The sequence below is a fragment of the Oryctolagus cuniculus genome, chromosome 16 (genome assembly GCF_964237555.1).
Source record: "Oryctolagus cuniculus chromosome 16, mOryCun1.1, whole genome shotgun sequence".
In the NCBI taxonomy this organism is placed as follows: Eukaryota; Metazoa; Chordata; class Mammalia; order Lagomorpha; family Leporidae; genus Oryctolagus; species Oryctolagus cuniculus.
Genome location: NC_091447.1, coordinates 12,942,321 through 12,969,815, shown reverse-complemented (window position 1 = coordinate 12,969,815; position 27,495 = coordinate 12,942,321). Strand labels below are relative to the sequence as shown.

General features: G+C 42.7%; 1 pseudogene; it reads right to left on the bottom strand.

The window, feature by feature from the left end:
• Positions 1–25,737, bottom strand: LOC138845876 (tubulin-specific chaperone A-like; annotated as a pseudogene).
• Between the last annotated feature and the right edge of the window lie 1,758 nt (positions 25,738–27,495).

Below are 27,495 nucleotides of genomic sequence, written 5' to 3'. Positions count from 1 at the left end.
TCAGGCTTCTCACTTCACCAAATCCAGAACTAAACATACTTTTTTATATTCTTCAGCTTCTTGCAAGTCTTTTTCACTCTCTAACATACACTGAAGATTGGTATTTGCAACCTCCAACCTGTGCTGGCAGCCTGGGGTCATCACCCAGGACTCTTGCAGGATCTCTGCCAGCTTTTCAATGGCATAATTTTCAGCATTTTCAGTTCTCATTTTTTCAATCATTTTTCTGGTTGTTTTCTTTTTCATACTTCCTCTTTGACCAGTTGCTTCACTGTGCTGGTATTAATCTTGATCTGCCTTAAATGAGGATCGACCCTGGTCCTAGAGCGCCACGGGCAGAGGGGTATGGAGCAAGTGCCTTGTTATAACCCTATAACATCTCTCTTTGGTTCTCACACTTTCTCAAAGCAGTGTTCTGGCATAACACACCGCTTTCCTGTTTATTTATGTCTTCTAGGAAACTCAAAGTCCTTACAGACATCTCATCAATTTGCACAGTATTCCCATGACTAACAAATGAGTAAGGAAGAGCAAGGCTGAAAGAAAAGAGATGTGAGGACAGCTGATGTTGCCCAAGTTACTCAGTGAAGCCATGCCAGAGAGCTAGCTGCTGGGTAGCTGAACCACCTGCCTGAGCCTCTGCTGATGCTGCGCTGCCTACTCCCAGGTGGAGGGTTCTCTGACTGCATTGCTCCTCACAGCTCTTCCTATGGGGGACCTCCTGCCTGTGCTGAACATGCAGCCTTAGAGGGTACAAAAGGATTTAGTCCCCCAGGATAGCGTTGAATAGCCTAGAAATCCATATTTCTATCTGCTTGCATGCTGAAGGAAGCAAATTCACAAATATGCAAACTATCAAATAGATTGTTCACACTCTCTTATCGGGATCAACTGCCTGCCTTTCTCCAAAAAATTGGAAAAGGGAGATTGTTTAAATTTTCATTTTTTGTCATTTTCTAAATATGTTTTATATGGCAATCTTGTGGTTTCTGTTCATTTCCAGTCTCCCTTTCTCAGAGGTACTAGACAAAAGGGGAAGGACAATGGTAGTTATGGTTAGACAGAACTGGACTCCCTTACCACTTCCCTGGGCAGCATTCTTAACAGCTCTAACTTTGGTTTCTTGTCTGAAATGTCCCAAGCATACTGTAGTATTAAATGAGATGACAGCATCCAGATGGATCATCCAGGCACATCCAAAAACTGTTCATGAACATTCTTCAACTGTCCATTTCCTCTATGGAAATGTTGGTGGTTTTTTTTCTCCAAGATTCTCGATGATTTTCATGTTTGGATCAATCCATATGTCTTTCACTTGTTTGTTTTCAGGGGATTTTTTAAAAATTAAAACTAGTTTTGCTTGGTGCTGGAGTTGTGCAATAGGTTAGGTTGATATCCCATATCAGAGTTCTGCTTTTAGTCCCAGCTGCTCTGCTTCTGGTCCAGCTAGCTCCCTGTGAGTGTGCAAGTAATAGCCCAGGTGCTGTGGCCCCTTCCATCCATCTGAGAGACCCAGATGGAGTTACTAGCTCCTGACTTTGGCCTGGCTCAACCCAGGCTATTGTGGGAGTCTTTGGGAGTAAATCAGTGGATGGAAGACCTCTCTCTCTGTCACTTTGTGTTGCTTTGCCTTTTAAATAAACAAATATATCTTTTTAAAAAGGTAGCATGGCTTTCCTACACAAGTCATGAAAATGGCAGTGGCTGAGATGATGATACTACAAATGGGAAGCTATTTTGCAACAGTAATGTTTCTGGTAGAAATATCTGGACTCTAATTTGGCTCTTGGCAGCCTTTTATAATAGTCATTGTACTATTAGTTTTGCCTTAATGATTGAGGAAAGAAATAGGTTCACCTCACTTAAGAGTATACCACCAGGAGAAGTATTATTTTCTTGCATCCTAGATGCACTATGTTAATATGTTGATGGTGGTAGCTAAGGATAGAGGGGAATAACCCCTTCTGTTCTGTCGAAGTAATTTATAGGTTGGCAAAGGATTAAGAATCACTATTTTACAGAAACAAATGCACTTTGGTCAAAGCTAGCAAAAATGAATAATGCAGTATTTGAGCTTGCATGGTTATGTTAGTAAGAAAGCAAATTGACAGCAAATTGCTCTTCTGTCAGCACTGGCCTCCTTTGGGTAGGAAAATATTAGCAACCATAAAACAAGGGAGGGGGGACAATTGTTAATTCTAAAACAGGGGGACATAGTCAGTCAGACAGCTGTCCCTCCTCTGTAGCTCTGGGTGCTTTCCATTTGGTAAAAGAAGAGAGTAGCAGTATTTTTTTTTCTTTACATTATATTGCCAGGTCTAGATAAAAGTCAAGATAATTGATAATATAATCAAAGGCATTTCTTCCTGTCACTTTAGACTTCTGCTATGATTGCGAGGAAGAGTGTCACTCTTCCTTTTCATTTTTAAGGTGACTTTAGGGGAAGATATTTACCCTAGAAGTTAAGATACCTGTGCCTATGTCCCGTATCAGAGTGCCTGGCTTCTATATTCAGCTCCAGCTCCAGCCTCCTGCTAATGTGGACCCTGGTAGGCATTGGTGATGGATCAAATAACTGCCACTTACATGGAAGACCTGAACTGCTTCAGCTCTGTAAGGAGGTTATTGCGGATATTTAGGGAGGAACCGGCAGATAAAGAATCTCATTCTCTCTCTCCTTCTCTCCCTCTGTCTCCCAAATAAATAAATAAAAATCATTTAAAGTGTTCAGATTCAGGGGACCAACCTTTTCACCTTTACCTAGGACTGGGGAGATTCTCTTCCTTATGAGGCTTCTCTTCTGCTCTCACAGGGAGTCACATCACAGAACTTGCCACTCCCTTCAGCCCACAGGGATGTGACTTCTGATTGGCCCTGTCAGAACCCACGGGAGCCCGGTTTGCTACTACTGGTCATTATGACAAGGTCTGTGACAAAAATGCAGAAGTTTAACTGCCTCATTTTCCTTCCATTAATAAGTTATGGTCAGGAAATTCCACTAACCACACACATCAGTTGGTAAAAATTACATGATTCTGACCACAGAATAAGTTAGTTCCAAATCCTCACTAGAGTGAAACCAAGCACAAAATCTAGATGTAGAAATGCACTAGATTTCCTTTACTTAACAAAAAGAACTGCTCCCCAAGAAATATAAAATGGGAACTCTTTTCTTTCTTAATCTCATATAGGCTTGCAGTACATTTGTACATGTGCCTGTCTCCTCCTGGGTCTGTGTTACACCTGCGTGCCACTTATTTCTCTCCTCAGGTTGCATAATTAATTCTTTTTTTACTCAGAGAAATTATTGTATTTTTGTTATTCTAAAGCCCTATTACAAAGAAGAGATGCTAATGGTACTCAGAATTGCCTAAGCTGTGCTCTCATGCACTTTAAGGCAAGCAGTTTAAAATGTATATGTCAAAGAGGTTTCTTGGCTTGAAGTAATATTTGCAAAAACATTACCAAATCATTAGTCTGGATACTATTATAGTAAACTGCATTAACAACTTTTAAACATTCTTAAACTTAAAAAAAAGCAAATAATACATTTAACATGTTTAGAAACATAAAGTTCATGTTCTAAAAATCGCAAACATTTTTATGACACCATGGATCAAAGGTTTCAGTTTTGTTTCATGATAAAACTCAAATGAAATCGGTTATTTATACATACAATTTGGAGCTGATCATGGGAAAATCACTTTTGTAAGCTCCCAGTGAAAGACACAGAAAATAATAGAAGGTTAAAATTCTTTCAAACCTATTTTTAAAAAAAATTTTTAATTGGTCTCCCATATGGGTGGCAGGGGCCCAAGTACTTGAGCCATTATCAACTCATTTCCCAGGTGCATTAGCAGGGAGCTGGATCAGCCCCAGTTGTTTGGGTCATTCAGGGAGTGAAACAGCAGTTGGAAGATCTCTCTGTGTCCATCAATCTCTTTCTCTTCTAACTCTGTTCTGCAAATAAATAATAAATCATTCTTAAAAATCAAATTTTAGTTGAATGTATTTTATTTTGTATCACAGCTACACTGTTCAGCTGGTGGAAACGATACACTGACTTTTTAAGGGATAACATTCCATAATGGAGATTTAATTACTTGCCATTTAATTAAGTCCCAAAGCTATTGTGTTTCATTCAAAATAAATTCTGAAATTAACACTTTAAGCAAACAGATAATTGCAAAATGCAAATATCTTTCATAAATTCTTTGAAGACAGAAAGTTTGTTTTCCATTTCCCCTACACGCTCCATGGCATGCAGCAGACAATAAATATTCTATGAAACAATGGAAATAAAGATCATAATAGCTCTTGATTCCATGATTCTAAAAATCTAAGAAATACATATTTTACAAAGAATTAAAGTACATGTTTATGATTTTTCATTCATCTCAATGGAATAAATTATGACTTCCTCTTAAAAGACAAAAAGTCAGTTGTCTGCTTCTAATTGAATGGAATGGATATATCTAACACTGATAAAAAAAATCCCTTGTGGTATTAAGACAGACACTTCTTCCTAACATGTAGAAATTCTACTTTGAGGTTTATGATGATAATTTTGTATTCCAACATTTTACTTCCAATTTACAAAACTCTTCTTCAAAGAACAACCAGAAACACAGATGATGGAATTTGGTGGGAGTACAGCAGACATGAACTAAAACAACTAGTAGATGAAGCACCTTATGGGAAAAGGCACAAGGTCTGGTTTTTGTTTTTGTTAGTTCTTTTTTCTCATGCCTGAACTGGTTTTGCATTCATTCCCCTTACACACAGAAAGACACACATGTACTCAACAAATTCACAGATAATGAGAAGGCAGTGGATAGTTTAATGAGAATTACTGACTCTGGGATGCTAGTTACGTATATGGAGTTGAATCCTGTGAGTTATGAACGCAAAATTGCCTAGAAAGCACAAGAAGCTTGGCAAATACTCACAGCGTAGAATACAATGCTTTAATACAGCTAAATGATTTAATGACAAGTAGGGAATTACTGTAAAATATAATGCTGGCGGAAGGCTGGAAAAAGCACCTGCTGACTGCACGGAGAAATCCAACATGGATGCCAGGAAGGCAGCACAATGCGCAGCTGCTGCACGGTTGCCAGTTCCTCCTATACTGTTATTACTGTTCAGCAGTCCTGAAATCTGAATGACAGTGGCCTGAGCCCTTTCAAACAACAGAAAGAAGGTCAATTTTTGTAATGAGGAAATGGAAGTGGTGGCGCCGAAGATCACTGACCCTTACAGTTTCTTGTGCGATGAAGGAGCAGTGAAGTGCGCCAGGAAATTATGGTGTAGGAGAGCAGTGACACCACCATCATAAAACACAGAACCAAGGAACAGGGAACAAATGCATGGCAATGTGCATAAATCAAATAGACGACATCAACCCTGGGTTTATGCCTATGCTCAAACTGTGAAAAAGTGGGTCCAATGGTGAAAGGAAAAGGCTAAGGACCAACAATTCAGTTCAAGAGTCTAAAATGATGCTGTGTACCAGGAACAGTGTGTAAGACATTGAGCAGCTGGATGGTCCAGGAAGTGACCCATCAGAGCAGATTCTGGTCAAGGTGATAGAGCAGGATCTGCAACACCTGCTGCCCTGCCAGGGATTGGTTACCTTGTTAATTCCCAGTGGTTGTGTGGGTCTGGGACTCCACCAGGAAGCCAATGAGCTCAGGCCAAGAAGTGAGGTGAGAATACTTGGTCCTGGGCCAGAAGACATTTGTGCACTGGTGCAGCATGATTTCAATGTTCACTGAAGGCTACTAGGGCATCCCAGTGGAGCATCAGCACTACCTTTAACTCTGCTTCAGTTACCATCTTGCCAACACACACAAGGGAAGAATCTTGTTAGCAGAACTAACTGGGCACTTGTCCTCCGGGTGGGTGTTTAGTCTGGCAGTTAAAATGCCTGTGTCCCACATCAGAGAACCTGAGTTCTGTTCCCATTCCCAGCTCCAACTCCTGATTCCAGCTTCCTGTTAATGCAGATCCTGAGAAGCAGCAGTTGTTGGTTTAAGTAGTTGAATTCCTGCCACCTATGTGAGAGACCTGGATTTCCTGGCTCCTGGGTCCTGGCTTTGGCCTAGCCCAGCCTCAGCCATAGTAGGCATTCAGGGAGTGAACCTATGAATGCAAGTTCTCTTTGTCTCTCAGTATGTTTCTCTCTGGGCCTCTCAAATAAAATTTAAAAAGAACTTGTCTTTGATATATGATTGCCTTTTTGTATTGTACATCTTCTGATGTTATGCTAACAAATCACCATCAGATTCATCACCCAGGAGAATCTGAATAAGACAAGAGATGTACTAAACTTATTTAATTAATGAAGTTTATTTAATAGGATAATAATCTGATGCTTCATTATCAGATGATTCAAGGAACTTGAGAGATTTTTATGATGCCATCCTAGACCTCCCTTTTGGCAATGAAGCTGAATTGTAATTCTGATAAGATCTGACCAGATCTTACAAAAACACATATGGAATATATGGTTTTTCTTTTTTTCCTTAGGAAGCTTTTATTTAATAAACATAAATTTTATAGGTACAGCTTTTGGAATATAGTGGTTCTTCCCCCCATACCTGCCCTCCCATCCCTGCTCCCATCCTACCTCTTACTCCCTCTCCCATCCCATTCTTCATTAAGATTCATTTTTAATTATCTTTATATACAGAAGATCAACTCTATACTAAGTAAAGATTTCAATAGTTTGCACTCACAGACACACAATGTATAAAGTACAGTTTTAAAAAATTTATCAATTTAGTAATCACAGGAATCTTAAGGACCATCAATGGGAAACACTGGCAAATAGGACACAGAACAAAGATACGGATGTGTGAATACTTTAAAGGAATATACAGATCAAGTATTAGTGATCTTCTGCCATGGATTAAATGTGATTAGGGCTGGTGCTATGGCTCACTTGGCTAATCCTCCGCCTGTGGCGCTGGCACCCCGGGTTCTAGTCCCGGTTGGGGCACCGGATTCTGTCCCGGTTGCTCCTCTTCTAGTCCAGCTCTCTGCTGTGGCCCAGGAGGGCAGTGGAGAATGGCCCAGGTCCTTGGGCCCTGCACCCGCATGGGAGACCAGGAGGAAGCACCTGGCTCCTGGCTTCAAATCAGTGCAGCGTGCCAGCTGCAATGCACCAGCCGTAGCAGCCATTTTGAGGGTGGACCAATGGAAAAAGGAAGACCTTTCTCTCTCTCTCTCTCTCTCACTGTCTAACTCTGCCTGTCCAAAAATTTTTTTAAAAAAATGTAATTAGATGAAGATGATTCTACTGCCAGTGGCTAAGATCCTTATAAGCACTTGAAAGGAAAAAAGGAACTGTAACCACTGTAGGGACTTCTCACAGGGGACAATGGAAGAAATGATCAGCTCACTTTTAAAAAAAAATTTAAAAAGAGGGGCCGGTGCTGTGATACAATAGGCTAGGCCTCCACCTGTGGTGCTGGCATCCCATATGGGCGCCGGTTCGTGTCCCAGATGCTTCTCTTCCAATCCAGCTCTCTGCTTATGGCCAGGGGAAGCAGTGGAAGACAGTTTAAGTGCTTGGGGCCCTGTACCCACACTGGAGACTTGGAATAAGCTCCTGGTTCCTAGCTTCAGCTCAGCTCAGCTCTGGCCACTGCAGCCAGCCATTTGGAGAGTAGGAAGGGGGATGGAAGACCTTTTCTCTCTGCCTCTCTCTATGACTCTGCCTCTCAAATAAATTAATTAAAAATTTTTGAAAAATATTTTAAAAAAAGAATCCCAGCTTTTCTGCTTCTGATCTGACTTCCTATTAATGTGCCTGGGAAGTAGCAGATGATGTCTCAAGTCCTTTAGTCCCTGTTCTTCATGTGGGAAACCTGGATAGAATTCCTGGTTCCTGCCTTTGGCCTGGTCCAGGCTTGACTACTGTGATCATTTGAGGAGTGAACCAGTAGATCAAAGATCTCTCCTTGCTCCTCTGATTTATATATATGTGTGTGTGTGTGTGTGTGTATATATATATATATATATATACCTTTAAAATTTTAATTAAAAAAAGGAAAAATGGTTTTCAGGCCATAAAGTGGAGAGCATTTGAGTCAGATTTTCAAAAATAGTTATTACTCAGAAAATGCATCAAGGTGGATAGTATGTTTGAGATTCAGTGATTATGTGACATTAATAAGCAAATGCAGATTGAAGACAAACAATGGTGATGAAAATGGGTAAAAAAAATGGCCAGCGTCACGGCTCAATATGCTAATCCTCCACCTGCAGGGCCGGCACACCAGGTTCTAGTCCCGGTCAGGGCACCGGATTCTGTCCCAGTTGCTCCTCTTCTAGTCCGGCTCTCTGCTGTGGCCCAGGAGGGCAGTGGAGAATGGCCCAAGTCCTTGGGCCCTGCACCCTCATGGGAGACCAGGAGGAAGCACCTGGCTCCTGGCTTCAGATCAGCGCAGTACGCCAGCCGCTATACGCCAGCCGCAGCTGCCATTGAGGGGTGAACCAACAGAAAAGGAAGACCTTTCTCTCTGTCTCTGTCTCTCTCTCATTGTCCATTCTCCCTGTCAAAAAAAAAAAAATGGGTCAAATAATAAAAAAAAAACAGGCTTATCTTTATTCTACCTTGCAGTGTACCAAAATTGAAGTTTTTTAGAGTAAAAAAAGATGAACTGAAGTTTCAGCTTCTTTAAGTCTTTGCCTTCAAGGGGTGTCATTTTGAGGCAACACATACAAAGGGGAATAAAATGTCCATAAACTTGAACAACTGAGCACTCCTTCATACATTCCAAGATGACATCATAAATGAACCATAAGTGAAATAATTGTAAAGAATGCAATATTGAGGGGCCAGCACTGTGGTGCAGGGGGTTAAAGCCCTGACCTGCAGCGCCGGCATCCCATATGGGTGCTGGTTCAAGTCCTGGATGCTCCACTTCCAATCCAGCTCTCTGATAATGCGCCTGGGAAAGCAGTGAAGAATGGCCCAAGTCCTGTGGGAGACCTAGAAGAAGTTCCTGGCTCCTGGCTTCAGATTGGTGTAGCATCAGCCATTGTAGTCATTTGGGGAGTGAACCAGCAGATGGGAGATATCTCTCTCTCTGCCTCTCTGTAACTATGCCTTTCAAATAAATAAATCAATCTCAAAAAAAAAAAAAAAAGATTTAAAAAGCATTCTTCTGGATAGACTTTTATCAAAAGTATTAATAGGATACAGTTTATACAGTTTTGGTTTGGTTTTTTTTTTTTTTTTTTTTTTGGACAGGCAGAGTTAGACAGTGAGAGAGAGAGAGAGACAGAAAGAAAGGTCTTCCTTTTTCCATTGGTTCACCCCCGAAATGGCTGCCACAGCCGGTGTGCTGCGCCAATCCAAAGCCAGGTGCTTCCTCCTGGTCTCCCATTCGGGTGCAGGGCCCAAGGACTTGGGCCATCCTCACTGCCTTCCTGTGCCACAGCAGAGAGCTGCACTGGAAGAGGAGCAACCGGGACAGAATCTGGCGCCCCAACTGGGACTAGAACCCGGGTGCCAGCGCCGCAGGCAGAGGATTAGCCTAGTGAGCCGTGGTGCTGGCCAATAGGATACAGTTTAACACAACAACGGATATTTTGAAAACCATTATTATCAAAAGTAAATTTTCTTTGGAATTATAACTCCCCATGGGAAGGGGTTGATTACCATGGGGTCTTCACTACAGTAGGCTTCTTCTACACATCAATAGATAAGGTGTCTCTTTAGGATCCTGGGAGTTTTCAATCCTGGGGCTAACATGATACCTGCAACTTTTTGTTGTAATGTAACCCCAACACAGTGTAATTGAGCACCCCACTTTTCAGCACAGTTCTCAGCACCTAAAAGGTCCTCAATGAATGCCAGCTTTCTTAATCTTCTCATTTTCCTTCCTCCCCATTCTCACCCTTGCTGGGGAAGCCAGCAGCCTAACACATGGAGCCATCCAACTGCAAGAGCTTCATTTGAACAGGGATCCTCTCAGATAAACAGGTGTAAATAGAACCTTTTCTTCAGGTCACAACATGCTCAGCATAGCAGGAGACAAAGATGTTTAAAAACAGGTTTCAGATGCAGATGCACACTTAGTTAAATAGCTGACTGCACTACATACAAATAAATCTCCAAGTCCAATGGCATGGCTTAATGGAATACATACGTAAGAATCTCTAAGTCCAGTGTTATGAAAAAATCAAGAATGTCCATAAAAGAATCTTTAAATGATGCCATTTATTCCAAAAATACTCAAACTTAAAAAGTTATGTTTTCTGTTCCAAGTTTAAATGCTTATAGCTGGAGCAAGAAGAACCAGCACTTGGATATATAATAGCTGGAACACTTGAGTCATTTTAAAACCCACAAATGGTGTTTTAGAAAGAGTGTACCTCCCTATCAGCACAAGTAGGTTGTGTTTTTTTTCACATGCAATGACTTCTGTTTCTACCCCCTGCCTGAGTGCATCACCCATTACTGACATGGCCCGACTCTGCACCTCCACACAGCTCTCCCCACTCTCCTCAAATAGGAAAAAACACTTTGCCCAGCAGGTATTTTTTTAATAGATAAAAACAGCATTAGTGGCTCATTATCTTTTTCTAAGCACAGATTATTTACCACTATTATTTTTTCTAGAATATTTCAGTTTTTCTTCTCAGAAATGTGCCATATTTTTAAGGCCTTTTTGAAGAATAAATAAAATCTTGTTTCAAAATAAATATTCTAGAAATTCTTTATAAAAGACAAACTATTGTATTTTGAACATCTTTTTTCTTTTTTTTTCCGCTAGAAGCCCTAATATAGTAATGCAGCAATAATTGCTATTTTATAATCTCCTGAATATTGAACTATTTATTATGCAAATTTACACTCTTTGGAGTATGCACCCCCCAGGCATAGAGTTCTTTCTTGTTCACATATTTGACTTTCACAGCTTCCGCCAGTCAGTGCAGAGGCATCTTGATATTTACCAGTTCCAGGCATAAACAGATTTCTGCCTGACACATGGCAGTTACACATCCTGTTCTTTGTTTTAAAACTGAAGAAAGACATATGGTAGATTTGCAAAATTAGAGGGGACACTTTTTTTTTGTAATAGCTAGGAGATGTTTCCAGCAGGATTTTATTCTCATTATAATGTCTGCAGAGCCCTGGGGCCATTTGTAACTCTGTGAGCCACAGCAAAATGTGGCAACCTAAGATACGTTAAGCTGAACCATAGGAAATTGTCATTTTGTGGGTCAAAAATGCTGAGCATCATGATTTCAGGTGGTTCAATCTCATGGTTGCCACATAACATGCTCTTTCTTATGTTGGGGAGAACCTGCTCAGGAAAATGCTATACACACACTCCTCAGGAAAAAGATTTCCTACATGGGGTGGATTTTCATAATCCAATATTTTAAATAATTTTTATGTATTTATTTCATTTATTTGAAAGGCCAAGAGATAGCCATAGCAGAAGAGCTTTCATCCACTGGTTCACTCCCCAAATGTCATCAATGGCTGGGTTCAGCCCAAGCCAAGAGCCTGGAACTCCATTTGGGTCTCCCATACCAGTGGTAGGGACCTAAGTACTTAAAGCATCACCTGTAGCCTCCCAGGGTTGTGCATCAGCAGGGTTGTGCATCACAGTGGAGCCAGGACTCAAACCCAGGCATTCAGATGTGAGCGTTACCTTAACTGCTGTGCCAAACACCCATACTGAAATATCAATATTTAAGTAGCTTTAATATGTACTACCAAGTCATTTCACGCAGTGCAGATGTGACAAGTGCATGTGCTGCCACAAAAGCTGGTATTTGTCCAGTCCTGCACAGCCCTCCTCCTACCAGGAGAAGCAGACCTTTTTGCAACCTAGGAAGCCTCAGGGAAAGGTGAGTGATGTCAACCTTGGGCAGAAGCTTGATGGAATAAACAAGGCAGAATGTGATAAACCTACATTAACATGTTGACCCTCCTGAAGGTTGGCTCATGACAGCTAGAGTGGCCGAAAATGAACTCTACCTTCCCTAAGTATTGATATACCCAAAAATAAAAGCAAAGTGTATTATGACTCCCATTTTATAAAGAAACTAAAGCCCCAAGATATTAAGCAACCCACTGGGAGGCACCAGTGAGGTAATGGCATATGCAGAATGTGAGGGCTCTGTTCCATCTGAGAGTCTGTTTCCTTGGGCAATTGCACCTGAGCAAGTCAGGACACTAGGCAGGATGTCCACTCAGCTTCTTCCCTAATCCCTGTTTGCTATTTCCCACCTGTAGTGCCCTGCTCAAAGCTAATGAAGCAAGGTGACCAAGCTGAGGGGCTGGGTGTGACTCCACAAAGAATCAAGCACTTCTCAGTGATCAAGATGGTGAAAAATACACACGATGCCTTAGGAGAAGAGAAGAGGAATGAGAAAGCAGGTGTTTTATAGACCTCCTGAGAATGAGATCCAGGCTGAATATCTATGCTGGACAAAGAGAACAAAAGGGAAAGACCTCTCTCCTTTTCGATAAAGATCCATAGTGAGGGTCTCTGGCTCTATTTCCACCAAAAAATGTGGCTTTGGCATGCCTTGTGGTGAAGTCCCTCTGGCAGAAAAGATCTAACACACAGGCTCACTGACCTCAAGACATTTCCCCTCTGCCAATGAAACCTGGACCAGCAGATGAAAAAAGGGCACACAAAAGAAACACATGAGGGTTAACACATGGATGCTGAACTACTTGGCCTGATGAATTTGCCATAAAAACCCTGAGTAGAAATTGACTGTCAAAGACCTAGGAGTTCTAAAAGAGATGCTTGAAACTTCATATAATTGTCCAACGCTGGAGTAGAGTAAGATCAATATAACCCACTTCTCTTACCTGTTTGAGGTGCCAAAGCGGCCTGGAAACACCCAGCGACACTTGACTTTAAATGCTGTTCTCCAGCTCATTGTAACAGAAGGGTCAATAAGCACAACCTGACTTTGCGCAGTAACTTTTCTCTACAATGAGCACAAAAGCATAGGAGGAAAATGAGAAAATGTTGTTTAAAAAAATAAAGTCTGTCATGTCTATTTTTAAAAATGCTGTCATCAATATTTCCACCCAAAGCAGCTTTTAAATTTTGCCTTGCTGCATAAAATTCTTGTCATAGGTCGTAATTAATCAAATCAGCTTTTAAGGTCAGTTAGTCCTGAAGGCAGAGGACACTCATCACAACATTTAGCTGCCTGTGCATGTAATAGTTTTTGTTAGAAAGCTCACAAACCCAGAGTCGTGGGTCGCTGTGCCCCTGATGTTTTGTACCAGATCAGATTGTATGGTTGACTGTGTTTGTGGGGACACAGATGCTGAATCTGATAGAAATGTGAAAGCTTAAGACACATAAGAAATCTGTTTAAAAATGAAATGTGGTCTCATCTTGTCTGTAAAACCTCAAAAATCAAAACCACCAAAGCTAACAGAGAGAAAGTGATCCTTGGCCTTCCTACACTGACCTCGAAACAGACCCACAAGTCCAGGGATTTCATGTGATCTCCTGGTACAGAAGTACCAGCAAATAGAAACATGCAGATATGCCACCCAAACTAGGGCCAGCTTCAGGGCATGACAAACAGAGTGCCAGACAACTTGAAAGTCTTAAACATACATAAGACCATTGGAAATGCATTTGGGCTTTAAATGTGTTTAAATGGCCCAAACATCACAACTGATTTTTATTGTGGCCAAGTGATTCCTGGCCAGAGTAAATTGGGGGATGCCAAGCCAGAGATGAACTAGTTAATCCATATTCATCGTGACACACTAGAATTAAGCTTACATGTTACTTTGTATCATCCACTGGATCCCATACATGTCTCCTTCATGGGTACTTCTCTGTGTATATCAATGCACATTTATAACTGCATAGCCACCTCCTAGCCCAGTATATTATTTTCCTAGGACTATCACAGCAAAGTACTACAAACTGTCTGGCTTCAAACAGAGAGTTATCATCTCCAAGTTCTAGAGACCAGAATTCTGAAATCAAGGTGTTGGGAGGGCCTGCTCCATCTAAGTCCTCTAGGGAATGCTTGTTTGCCTCTTCCTAGCTTCTGGAGGTTAGCTGGTCATTTCTGGCTTATTAGATGCATCACTCCAATCTTCTTTCTTCACACAGTGTTCTCCTTGTTTGCATGCTGTCTGTCAAATTGCCCCCCCCCCTTTTTATCAGAATGCTATTAATATCAGATCAGGGCCCTCCCTAAGACTCTAGGTAAATTCACAGACCCTATTTCCAAAGAAAGTTACCTTCTGAGGTACTAGGGGTTAACTCTTCACCATAATTTGGGGACAGGGAGAGACAAATTGAATCAAATGCTCCATTTAAGTAACTCACCAACCAAATAACTGCTTATACCAGATGCAGGAAAAATTAAAGAAAAGCTCTTTAATGGAATAGTTAGCATCTTCCTCTTTGATCCCTTTTGCCTGCTATAGTAGTCACCATGAAGTAGTGTGCTATAAAAGTTTATTGACAGCATGGAGAATGGTTGAAAGAAGAAAGAATTCCAATGTTGAGATCTGAAACTAATTTCATGGGAGGCCTCCTCTTTTATGCTTTAGCATCAGTTTTCTATCAGGTCAATTCCCAGACAGCTTGTAGAAGCAAGGAAGAAGCAATGTCCTGGGTCCTCGCTTGGTGCAACCACCATCTGCAACAGAGGAGTCATGTAGGGCCTAGGCCACGGGTCATAATAGTAACAACTGCCCTCTATCACGAGCTCACTTTGTGCCAAGCACTGTGCTAGGGACATGTTCTTTATTCCTTCATTTTATCCTTACAACAAATCCAGGTGGTTTAAACTATTATCACCATTATTATCACCTTCATTCTTCTTTTTCATGATTTATTTATTTGACAGGCAGAGTTATGAAGAGAGAGAGAGAGGGAGAGACAGAAAGAGAGAGAGAGAGAGAACCTTACACCTGCTAGTTCACTCCCCAAATGGCCACAATGGTTAGGGCTGGGTCTATCACATGGGTGCAGGGGCCCAAGCACTTGGGCTGTCTTCCACTGCTTTCCCAGGCACATTAACAGGGAGCTGGATCAGAAGTGGAGCAGCTGGGACTTGAACTGATGCCAGCACCACAGGCAGTAGCTTTACCTTCTAAGCCACAGCGTTGGCCCCCTATCCTCATTCTTTTAATGAAAAAACCAAGACCTGTATTTCACCAGGAGTAAGCAGTGGAGGCAGGATGCAAATGTAGGTGTGTTAGCCTAGGCTCCTGTTTAGTGTACACACTGCCCACTACAGAGAAACAGACTAGGATGGACTTGCAGGGCTCTCAAGGCCCATCCCAGCGCTGCTTCAGGAATAAGGCCTCATGGAATCACAAAGGCAGAAATCTGGGGTTGCAGCAACTTTATTCTTTAAAGCAGAAACAATGATCTCCTTGCTCAGCCCAATGGAGCACTCACTCTAGTCGATATACAGACACTTTTGCCTCTAGCTCAGGCCTAATGACTTCCTCCCTGAATCTTTAGCTGCCAACATCATGATGGCCTGGTACCAGTCTCACCCAGTGCTATACATGGATAAGCCTCTGTCAGGAGGGGAGGCTTGAGACACCAGCTCACTCTTCTATCCCATGGTCTCCAGGTGACTTAGAAGCTCTTACATTGATTGTCAAACTTCACTACGTTGTCTAGAGAGTGTTGGTAAAAAGGACACATTCAATGCCATCTTTTCTTTAAAAAGGAGGAGGACAGGGTTTAGAGGCTTAAGTAGGTGGCCTAAAGTTGCCAGAACTAGAATGTGAGTACCCTGATTAGCATACTATTTCTCTAAAAAGATGAAATGTTAGGATGTCTTATTTAATCTGATCTACTAATAGAATCAGAAGAGCTAGTGTCATTACGTCAGGCCTGCCTCACTCCCCCAATCTATCAACCAACCAAATAATCTCTTTGGGTTGTCCATTATAAAACACTTTATCAGATGTTGTAGAGGATGCCAAGATCAATTAGATATTCTTAGTTCTGGAAACTGACTCTCCACTTAAGATCCTAGATTATAGTTTGGAGCAGCTGCCTAGAATCTCAAGTAACCTATTGTCACAGTCCATATAATCCCAAGTCTTTTGCCAGGTCTGTCAAGCCTAGACTGCCTAACCGGTTTGTTCCTACTGTACTAGCAATACAAATAGAACAGTCTTTGAATATGGGACTGGATATGAATTCTAGATTCATTACTGTCCAAGGTAAGTTACTTACCTGAGTCACTTTTCTTACCTATGAGAGTGGGGTAATAAATATCAACCAAGCAGGATGACAGAGGCAATGAGATAGTTAGGCAAAATGGCTGGTATCAAGCAAGTGGTTAATAAAGAGGAGGTACTATATGATTACTGTTATCACTAACACCCAGATCAGATCCTAAGCCCAGATATGAAACATAACAGGCCATCTGGAGATAAAGGAGAATACCCAGGTATACAGAGCTTTGCAAGGAGACTAATGGGGGCCGGCGCTGTGGCGCAGCGGGTTAACACCCTGGCCTGAAGCACCGGCATCCCATATGGGTGCGGGTACGAGACCCGGCTGCTCTACTTCCAATCCAGCTCTCTGCTATGGCCTAGGAAAGCAGTGGAAGATGGCCCAAGTGCTTGGGCCCCTGTACCCGCGTGGGAGACCTGGAAGAAGCTCCTGGCTCCTGGCTTCAGATTGGCACAGCTCCGGCTGTTGCAGCCAGTTAGGGAGTAAACCAGCAGATGGAAGACCTCTCTTTCTCTCTGCCTCTCCTCTCTCTGTGTAACTCTGACTTTCAAATTAATAAATAAGTCTTAAAAAAAAAAAAAGGAGACTAATGGACAACTTCCATGGTAAGCAGGGACAAGGAGCAAGGACTGTTTCTCTTTCCATGTTCACAACTTCATCTCTCTCTGCTGCTGGCTTGTAGTCACAGAGATCTGCCTCTTCGTGGCTGGGAATCAATCTTTCCTGCCTCTAAGCTGGGTCCAGTTGTCCTTACATGCTATGGCCAGTGTTTGTGTCTGCATACTAACAGAGTTATGAGATATTTGAAACATTCAAGGGTTGGCATAATTATGATGGCAAATTTAATGGACCAACTTGACTGGGCTACAGAGTGCCCAGGTATTTAGTTAAACATGATTTTGGCTATGTCTCTGAGGGTGTTTAAGGTTGAGATTAACATCTGAAGTGGCAGACTAAGCAGAGCAGACTACCTTCCCCAAGTGGATGAGCCTCATCAAATTTGTTAAAGAGCTAATAGAATAAAAGAAGGAATAAAAAATAATAATTTCTCTATGCCTGTCTTCCAGTTGGGGCATTTATCTTCTGCTTTCAGACTCACTTGGACAGTACCTCACCTCATTGTCTCTCCTGCTTCCCATAACTTTGAAATTGGACTTGGAACCATATCATGGGCTTTCCTGGGTCTCCCGTTTGCCAAACTGCAGCTCTTGGGAATTCCCAGCCTCATCATGTGAGCCAACTCTTTAAAGCAAATCTCTCTCTCCACATATTCAAGAATACTTTTAAAAGTTTGTGGGAAATGACTTTATTTTGATGCAAATTCAAATCCACGCATCATTTTTTTCATATACACATCACACATTTTCCAGGTACTTTTTTGTGTGTATTTGTTTTATTTTTTCATCTACTTGAAAAGCAGAGCTACAGAAAGAGAGGAGAGGAGAAAGAGAAAGAATCTTCCTTCTGCTGGTTTATTCCCCAAATGCCTGCAACAACGGGCTAGACCAGGCTGAAGCCAGGAACTCATTCCAGGTCTCCCATGTAGGTAGCAGTAACCAAAGTATTTGGGTTATTATCTGTCACCTAACAAGTTCCTTAGCAGGGAGCCGGATCAAAAGCAGAGTAACTAGAACTTGAACCAGCACTGTGATGTGGGATTTGGGAATCCCAAGAAGCAGCTTAACCTGTTGCACCACAATGCCTACCTTCCATGTACTTTTTGAAGACCTACTGTGTGTGTGACAGACTGGGGGTGGGGGCAGAGAGTGTGTTTATGTATCCTCTTGGTTCTGTTTCTCCAAGGAACCTGATGAAATGGTAGATTACATACTCCAGGAAACAAACAACAGGTGGATTTTCCAGGAAGGCACAGAAAGGGCAGGTTTATGTGCAGGGAGGAGTTTAGCAGCTAAGTAGCTAAGCACCACAGGGGTTGAAACATTTCAGGCCAACTACAAGGAAGAGACCTGACAATAAAGGGTGACTACTGCATCCAACTAGCAAGTGTAGATACAGGATTCACTTCCTGTGGAAGTTGGAGAGCAGGCTGAACAGGTATTTTTCTTGTAACATGGTGAGAGGATCCTCCCTGAAGCAGAATTTGACTAAGTCACTCCTTGAATTTTCTTATGATACCAAGAAGTTCTTATGATATGGAGTCCAGAGGCACTCTTAGAAAGACTTAAGTAGGATTTAATATAAGCAAAATATGGAATACTAATCTGAACAAAAATTACTGGAAACAATCATTGTATTTAGAAATAATTGTACACATCATTCAGGCACAACTTCAAGCATTCATCTCCTTGGAGTTGAGATCCAATCACAAAATGCTTTGTGCCATGTACTCTAGCATTTTTTCAAACTCTCTTACTGTGTCTTATGATTCGCTTTTAGGGATCTTCCATGGAGGAAGAGGACTTTAGCTCAATTAGTGCCCCTTGTATAGAGGCAGGGTTACCATCCCCCTTGGGTGTTCTTGAATTTGCATAGAATGACAAGGTGGAGAATGAGAAATACCCTTGGCACAGCAATTTTCAAGTCCTACTTGTAGGACAGAAGGGTTGTATGTTAAATTTTTCTAATAGACTAGCTCTCCTAACCACCTTTGTCCATTATTCTATTCATGCAATCCATCATCAATGAATACATGAATATTTATGTGTCACAGCAATATGTATAGTATTTTAGCAGGCAATTCCCTTAAAGACTACTGCAGTGTTGTGTGAACAAATATCAGTGGGCTCTCATGACCCTTTTCTAGATCAACTTTTAACCTGATTAATAGGAATTGTAATAACTCCAGGCGAGCCAATGTGGGGAAACAAAAATGAGAGATGTATTACTGAAATAGCAAGTTAGGGACAAAGTATGAGCCACAATCCCAACTATCATAGCTAAGAGAGTAAGGTCTAAGCTAAGATGGGGCTCTGTGGAGGGGAGAGTCAAGAAGCAGCACAGCAAACTTAGCCTTGACACTAGTGGGTCATTCTAGAAAATTATCAAAGGACTGCTTGGTTTTCTATCTTCTGAACAGCTACAGACTTAAGTTGCCACCATGCACAAGGTCCATGATTTTTTTTTAACTTTTATTTAATGAATATAAATTTCCAAAGTACGGCTTATGGATTACAATGGCTTCCCCCCCATAACGTCCCTCCCACCCGCAACCCTCCCCTTTCCCACTCCCTCTCCCCTTCCATTCACATCAAGATTCATTTTCGATTCTCTTTATATACAGAAGATCAGTTTAGCACACATTAAGTAAAGATTTCAACAGTTTTCTCCCACACAGAAACATAAAGTGAAAAATAATAGATGATTTTTTAAATGATGATGAAATCAGATCAGAAGGTCCATGATTTTTGCTTTCCAGTATTTTATTTTTACATTATTAAGTATGTGTTTTGTCAACAGTTATGTGGGAATATCAGAGAAGGGGCTATATGTGTGCCTTCTATTCTTACCTTTCCTGCTCCAATTGGAGAAGACACAAGTCCAATTATCCCTCCCTTTCCCATCCAAGGTCAGAATCAATTAAGAGACAGATAAGGGAATCTGGCAGATGGAGACTCCTTATCATATTGTCAGCTTCATTACTGGCCAGTTCTACAGAATAACACTTGGACTTGGGAGCACAGCTAGATTCCTGTATCGCAGCCTAGAATCCAGCCAGACTCACCTCCAGGTACCAGCATAGGGGACACTACTACAATGCAGGGAGCAGGTGCAGGGACTCAGCCTGCAGCAGGGAACGTGCACCTGGAAGGCTTAGACACAGAGGCTGTGGGGCCCCAGTGTTCCTGATTCAATCCATCTGAGTAGGTCTGGGGCAGGGTCTGAGAATTTGCATTTCTCCCAAGAGTACAGATGCTACTGATATTGCTGGTCCCCAGACTACATTTTGAAAACCACTGGTTTAGAGGAATACTCCTGGTCTCTCTCTCTCTCTGTCCTCTTTGCTTTCATTCCTCCAAGGAAGAGAATATGGCCAACCAGGACTTACCACAATGATGAGCTACAGATGAGGACGACCAGGCCCAAGTGGTTCCAGCCCTTTGAGCTAATTTTTGATCAATCTGTGTTCAAAGGCCTTCCAAGTGATTCTATTGCTAAGGTTTGAGGACCACAGTTCTAAGGAGAGAATCACTGTGGGTATTTTAAAAATTGACTTGGTTAGTTTTACTTATTTGAAAGGCAGAGAAACACACAAAAAGAGGAGGGAAGAAAGAGAGAAAAAGAGACAGAGTGATATCTTGCATCCATACACTTGTTAACTCCCCAAATGTATGCTAAAGTCTGTGTTGCACAGGCCATAACCAGGAGCCAGGAACTCAATCTGGGTTACCCATATGGGTAGCAGGGCCCAGGTACTTGGGCCATCACCTGCTGTCTCCCAGACTGCATTAGCAGAAAGCTGGATCAACAGTGGAGGCAAGGCTTGATCCCAGGTACTCTGATATGAGGGTGCCAGTGTCCCAAGTAGCAGCTTAACCTGTTGCATACAATGTCTGCACTTGGGACATTTTTAAAATGTCCAATTGGACAGGCCTTACTCCAGACCAATTAAACCAGAATCTCTCAGGTGGGGCCAAATATCAGTATTTTTTGTACTGGGTGGTATTTAGATATGAAGGCTTTTTAGACTTACAATATTGTTTAAAATTAACTTTCATGGACACATCTGTGAGTCTAAGAAGATGTCCCCCTACACACACACATACACACACACACAGTACTAGGGATCTCTCCTGCAGGTGCTGAAACTCGCAGCTCTCACCACAATGTTGCCCCCCACAGGACATTCAGCAATGTCTAGAAATGGCTGTGATTGACGCCACTGGGAGACAGCATGCAACTGCCATTTGGTGAGAAGCTAGGCATACTGCTAAATATCCTATAATGCACAGCCCCTCATCATAAAGAACTACCTGCTTCCAAATGTCCACAGTGCTGAGCTTGAGCAACCCTGATCGGTGGCACGCATTTCTGACCCTACTACAGGGCTGTACATGCCAATTTGGAGGAAATAAAGCTGCATTTTAAAATGACTCACAAAACCCTCTCCCATATCAGACTAACTTTCCTCTTCTGCATTTAGGGCAAATGAGGAGCTTATGGATCTTTAATCAGTGGTTCTTCAGCTATCTCCTTTGGCTCCACTGCAGTGTAGATGTCTAGATCACAGGCTTTTCTCAGCTCTCCGCCATACCTCATTTCTCCCTTTGTAACACACCTTGCTCAGTGTTCCATATAGACAAGCACTGGATGGATGCTGCCTGATGATGATGGAACTAGCTTTTCCTAGTGGGGAAATGTTCCTCTTTTAAATGCAAAGGCACCTTATACCCTCTTAAAATTGCAAAAGCATTTTGTTATCTGCCACATTCGTATCACATGGTTCTATAGCTCTACAGTTAGCATTTCTTTGCTTAATGTTTATTTATTTCCGTCTAGTTAAAAGGCAAAATGACAGAGACAGAGACATATACAGAGAGAGAGAGAGATCTCCCATTAACATTTCTTGCCTTATCATTGGGATTTCAGATGCTCTTCCAGTCATGAAAGCTCAAATGATCTCCATGCACTAGACTCCTAAGCACACTTTCCACCCCTCTTTCATTTAATTAACACTTTCAGAGCACCAATATATTTTCTGGTAAGTGTAATTCTATTTAGGGTTGCCAGTCAAAACATAGGCCTGTTAATTAGATTTGGATGTCAGATAAACAATGAATCATGTTCTTGGATGAGGCCATCCCAAATATTTCTTGGGACAGACTTCCATATACTTCCCAAATTATTTGTTATTTACCTGATATTCAGCTGGACATCTTAGGTTCTTTGCCTTTTTTGGTTTTTAATTGCTTTGCTGAATCCGGCAACTCTAAGTATATTAAAAGTTTTGTGGATATTTCATATTTCCTTTATTTAAAAAATGTTTATTTATGTATTTGCACCTGCTTGAAAGGCTCAGAGAGAGGGAGAATTGTTTTTCTATCTACTGGCTTACTTTTCAAATACCGTAACAGCTGGGGCTGGGCCAGGTCGAAGCTAGGAGCCCAAAACTCAGTCTGGATTATCCAGTGAGTGGCAGAGCCCCAGGCACTTCAGCCATCACCTGCTGCCTCCTAGGATGCCTTTGCAGGAGGCTGGGTTGGTTTGGAAGTGCGGGAACCAGAACTTCAGTCAGCACAGAGATCCAAGATCCCTTCATCCCAAGTAGCAGCTGAACCCACTGCACCATGACACCCAGCCTGTGACATTTCCTTAAATATTTCTCACCTTTTGCTTCTGAGAAAATCTACATTGCTTCAGTAAAGTTACTAGATAATTTTCTGTTAGAATGAAGGCTGCTATGTAGATGGTACACACTACAACCGTTACACTGATAAATGAAAACACCAGTATCTTCCTAATGTGTTAGAAAACAGACTCTGCTTGGAGCCTCCTCAGTGGCTTTGCAGCCTACCCTTCCTTGAGTCATTCACTGAAGGGATGACCCCTGGCACACAGCAGGTGTGTCTATAACACACAGAGTTATAGACCAGGCTCAGGGACCTCCCCGGACATCTCCTGTGACTGGGCAGTGTTAGGATGCACTGTAAGTAAATTTTTTTTTTTTTGTATCAGCCCAAAGTGTGTCTTTCAATTTAAATCACATGAATGATTACCAAAGATAAAAATCCAAATCTAAAGAGAATTATCTCCTACATATACATATATTTGAATAAACGTGTTTTCAAAATCATGTGCATTTCCATGTCATTTTGTGATCATGCCTTCTCACCATGTTCTCCTTCCTAAGCAAACAGTGATGGTGCCCCCTTTCTCGGGGTTGCTTTTGCTACCATAACAATTCTCTGGCTTTCCCAAGGGATTAGCCATGGTACAATTTACTTTTCAAGGAGGGCCCATTTATCTTCCCCCTGACAAATTTCAACACATGCACTGCTCCAGCATGCACATTTCTGCAGATTAATCCCTCACCCTCCTCAAAGAGAAGAATTATTCTTCAACAATCTATTTCAATACGGAGTTCCTGGTGTGAAGTTAATTTCCACAAACCTTGTGAGCATGCTACCAAAACACCATCTCAGTTATTCACTGAGAACAGAAGCCCTCTGGCTTGTAGTTTTTCATCCTTATTGTTTAAATGTAAACACGAATAAAAGACAGACCAAAGCATGCTTTAAAAAAAAAAATCAGTGTTTCCTGCAAGCTCTTGGAATGATTTCTGTGTACAATGCTCTGTGGTCATTAACTATCAATAAATATTTATTCAGCATCTACTATACAATCATTCTGATGTTTGTAATATGCTGTGAATGGTGATAGTTTACATATACATGTAATCAGACATTATGTGGCTTTGAAAAACAGCTATGCAAAATCAGCTATGTGTTTAGATCAGTATGCTAAAGACCCAAAGAGATAATAGTGCTTATACAACATGCCTATGTTTTGCCATAAGACATCAATACCGAATTATTATTAAGCAAGGCAAGTTATTTATGTTATATATTTAGCAAGGCAAGTTCAGAGTAATATATCCTGGAAAAGTTTTCAGGTACCACAAATATGCAATGAGAAAAACCAAGTGTGAACAAACAGAAAGACCTCAGGGTCACCCACAAGCTGAATATGAATCAGCAATTCAGTGCTATTGTGATAAAAGTCAATATGATACCAGCACAAATCAATAGGAGCAGAGTAGGCAAGGCTGAAACATAATTCTTCTTCTCTCTCCTCATTACTCAGAGGGATCAGAGTATCCTGTTTGGGAAAGCACACTAAAACATCAGTGCAGAATCCAACTGCTTTCAACGAAGAGGAGGTAGACCATCTGAAGGAATGGAAGAGGAGCTTGATAAAGCAGGCTTAACACACTTCCAGAAAGTGGCTCAAGGCTCACTTTTTAGGCTGCTCCACTTCCAACCCACTCCCTGCTGATGGCCTGGGAAAGCGGCAGAGGATGGCCCAAGTGCTTGGGCCCCTGCACCCATGTGAGAGACCTGAAGAAGCTCTTGGCTCCTGGATTGAGCCTGTCTCAGCCCTGGCCATTGTAGCTATTTGGGGAATGAACCAGTGAATGAAAGATCTGTCTCTCCCTCTCTCTCTGTAGCTCTGACTTTCAAATAAATAAAATAAATAAATGAGACAATCTTTGTGAGTTAAACACTCACATGAAGGTTACATGATCCCTCATAGTCTTCTTCAACCAAATTAAAATTATGCTCGAGTTGTGAGACCCACCCATCTAAATGCTAAATGAATATGTTACCATAAAATGACTGCAGAGCAAGGGGGGAAGGATTGGAAAATATTGCACAGCTGTTTCTCCCCAAGTACACATGATGAATAAAAAGCAGGCCATGCCCCTCTCCTTGGCCACCGGCATGTACACAAGTTCCTCACTCTGTTCCTCATCCCAGCCCACACACATAAATGATTATGTATGGACTAGATAGAGTCTAACTTTGGTCATGATCTTGCAAATCTGCTAATGGACAAGGAAATCGTGCGTGAACATGCTGACATGTGCCATACACATTTCTATTATGGCAGAATGGAAAATTGTATCCATACATCTGACTTTCTGAGGAGAACTTGGGCTAGCAGTTACGATGTCCATATCCCATGCTGGAGTACTTAAGATCAAGTCTTAGCTCCACTCCAGCACCAGCTTCCTGCTATGGTGCACCCCAGAAGGCAGCAGGTAATGGCTCAAGTAGTTGGGTCCCTGTGACCCACTTGCAATGCGTTCTGGACTCCCTATGTCCATGGGGACTAGTCTTGGCTATTTTGGGTGTTTGGGGAGTGAAACAGCAGATCTGACATCTGTTTCTTTCTGTCTCTACCTCTGTCTCTGCCTGTCAAATAGATGAATGAATGAATGAATGAATATGGGGCAGGTGCCGGGCTGCAGTGGGTGAAGCCACTGCTTGTGACACCTGCGTCCTGGCTCAGAGCACGGGTTGGGGTCCCTGGCTGCTCTGCTTCCCCCTCCTGCTCAATGCTAATGCACCTGGGAAAGCAGCATGTGACGGCCCAAGTGCCTGCCCCGCCCCCATCCTCCTGGAGACCTGATGGAGCTCCGCCCCCAGCCATTGCAGCCATTGGTGGAGTGAACCAAGGAATGGAAGATTTATTCTGTCTCTGTTCTCTGCCTACTTTTCAAATAAAATTTAAAACTACATTTTAAAAATCAGTGATGTTTCTAAAAATTGGCTTTCTGGCTAAGTCCTTTTATTTTTTACAATTTCATAAATATTAGGATCCCATGAAATAGGGTAACCAGGATGTGGGCCCCTACGAGGCGGCCACACACATTCTCTTCAGAAGTCCCTCATAAGGAACTTTTCCATACTAAAAAGATGATTTCCTTTTCCTCTCCGTTCTCACTTTCACCCTGCTGGGAACCCGCCTGAGGTCGCACGCACATTAACGTCCAGTCCGCCTGGACATCGCTAGGCCCGCAGAAGGCGGGCAGGCCCCGGCCCATTCCGTGTCCAGTGCCACCAGCTGGAACCCGAAGAAGTCGCAGCTGGAACTGTGAGCGCTTGCCTCAGCTTCGCTCGCAAATCTTAGCTCTGGGAATATTTCCCTCGGCGTGTACCTGCTACTCCAGCGCGTGGGCTGGTCCTGGCGGCGATTTCACGCATCCTGGAGAGACGGCGGGCCCAGCGAGCCTGTGTCCCCAGCGTGGCGTCTCTCACGGTGACATGATATCCCTCAGCATAACATCCCTACGCTTAATGGCCCTCAGCGTCACGTGGCGTCCTCAGCGCGACGTGACGTCCCTCAGCATAATGACCCTAGGCTTAATGGCCCTCAGCGTCACACGACATCCTCAGCCTGACGGTGACGTCTCTTAGCGTAATGCCCCCCCCAGCGCGACATGACGTTCCTCAGCGTAATATCCCTACGCTTAATGGCCCTCAGCATCACGTGACGTCCTCAGAGTGACGTGAAGTCCTCAGCATAGTGCCCCCCCAGCTCCACGTGACGTCCCTTAGCGTAATGCCCCCCACCGCTTGACGTGACGTCCCTCAGCATAATGACCCTACGTATAATGGCCCTCAGCATCACATGACATTCTCAGCCTGATGTGATGTCTCTTAGCGTAATGCCCCCACAGCGCAACGTGACGCCCCTCAGGGTGATGTGATGTCTTACAGCTTAACGTCTTTCTTGAGTAACGCCCCCCCAGGTGCTACCTCAGGGTGACATGACGTCGTTTGCGTGACGCAGAACAGTGCGGGAGTAAATCGGTCCTATTCCAGGAAGTCTTGTTTTCCTAGGTTGCCTACGGAAACATCCGGGCCCCAGCGGCCTGGCGCTGCCATGTTCCAGGGAACTGAGCCGCTGGGTGTACTGCGCGCCCCTGGCCTGCAAAGCCCAACGCCTCTCCCGTTGGGACGCCTCTGTTTGACGCTCAGGGGGACGGGGAAGGTCTGTCGGGAACGGATTCTACGGCGAAAGCGACAGGAAACGCTGCAAAGTTAGTCTTTTGTGAGGGAATTAAAATCCAAGTTTATTTTGGTACGAAAATGTTGAGATCCCTCGATTCCATAATACAATTTTTTTTTTTTTTTTGACAGGCAGAGTGGACAGTGAGAGAGAGAGAGACAGAGAGAAAGGTCTTCCTTTGCCGTTGGTTCACCCTCCAATGGCCGCTGCGGCCGGCGCACCACGCTGATCCGATGGCAGGAGCCAGGTGCTTCTCCTGGTCTCCCATGGGGTGCAGGGCCCAAGCACTTGGGCCATCCTCCACTGCACTCCCTGGCCACAGCAGAGAGCTGGCCTGGAAGAGGTGCAACTGGGACAGAATCCAGCCGCCTGACCGGGACTAGAACCTGGTGTGCCGGCGCCGCTAGGCGGAGGATTAGCCTAGTGAGCCGCGGCGCCAGCCCCATAATACAAACTTAACACGAACTTTTTGAAGATCCTTTGTATGCAAGGATTTAAGTGTTTTTTGGAATCTAACTAAAATTACAAGTTAATTCTGTTTTTTTCCATTAACTGAAGAATAATTCTGAATTCTGTGCTTATAATAAAGCGCATCTGAGAATACAAAATATTTGTATATTTTAAGATAACTTCAGCTTTCTTAATACATTTTCTCCCTCTTTTTAAAAAAAGTATTTATTTGAAAGAGTTACAGAGAGAGGTAGAGACAGAGAGAGAGATCTTCCATCTGCTGGTTCTCTCCCCAATTGGCCGCAACAGCCAGAGCTGTGCCCATCAGAAGCCAGGAGCT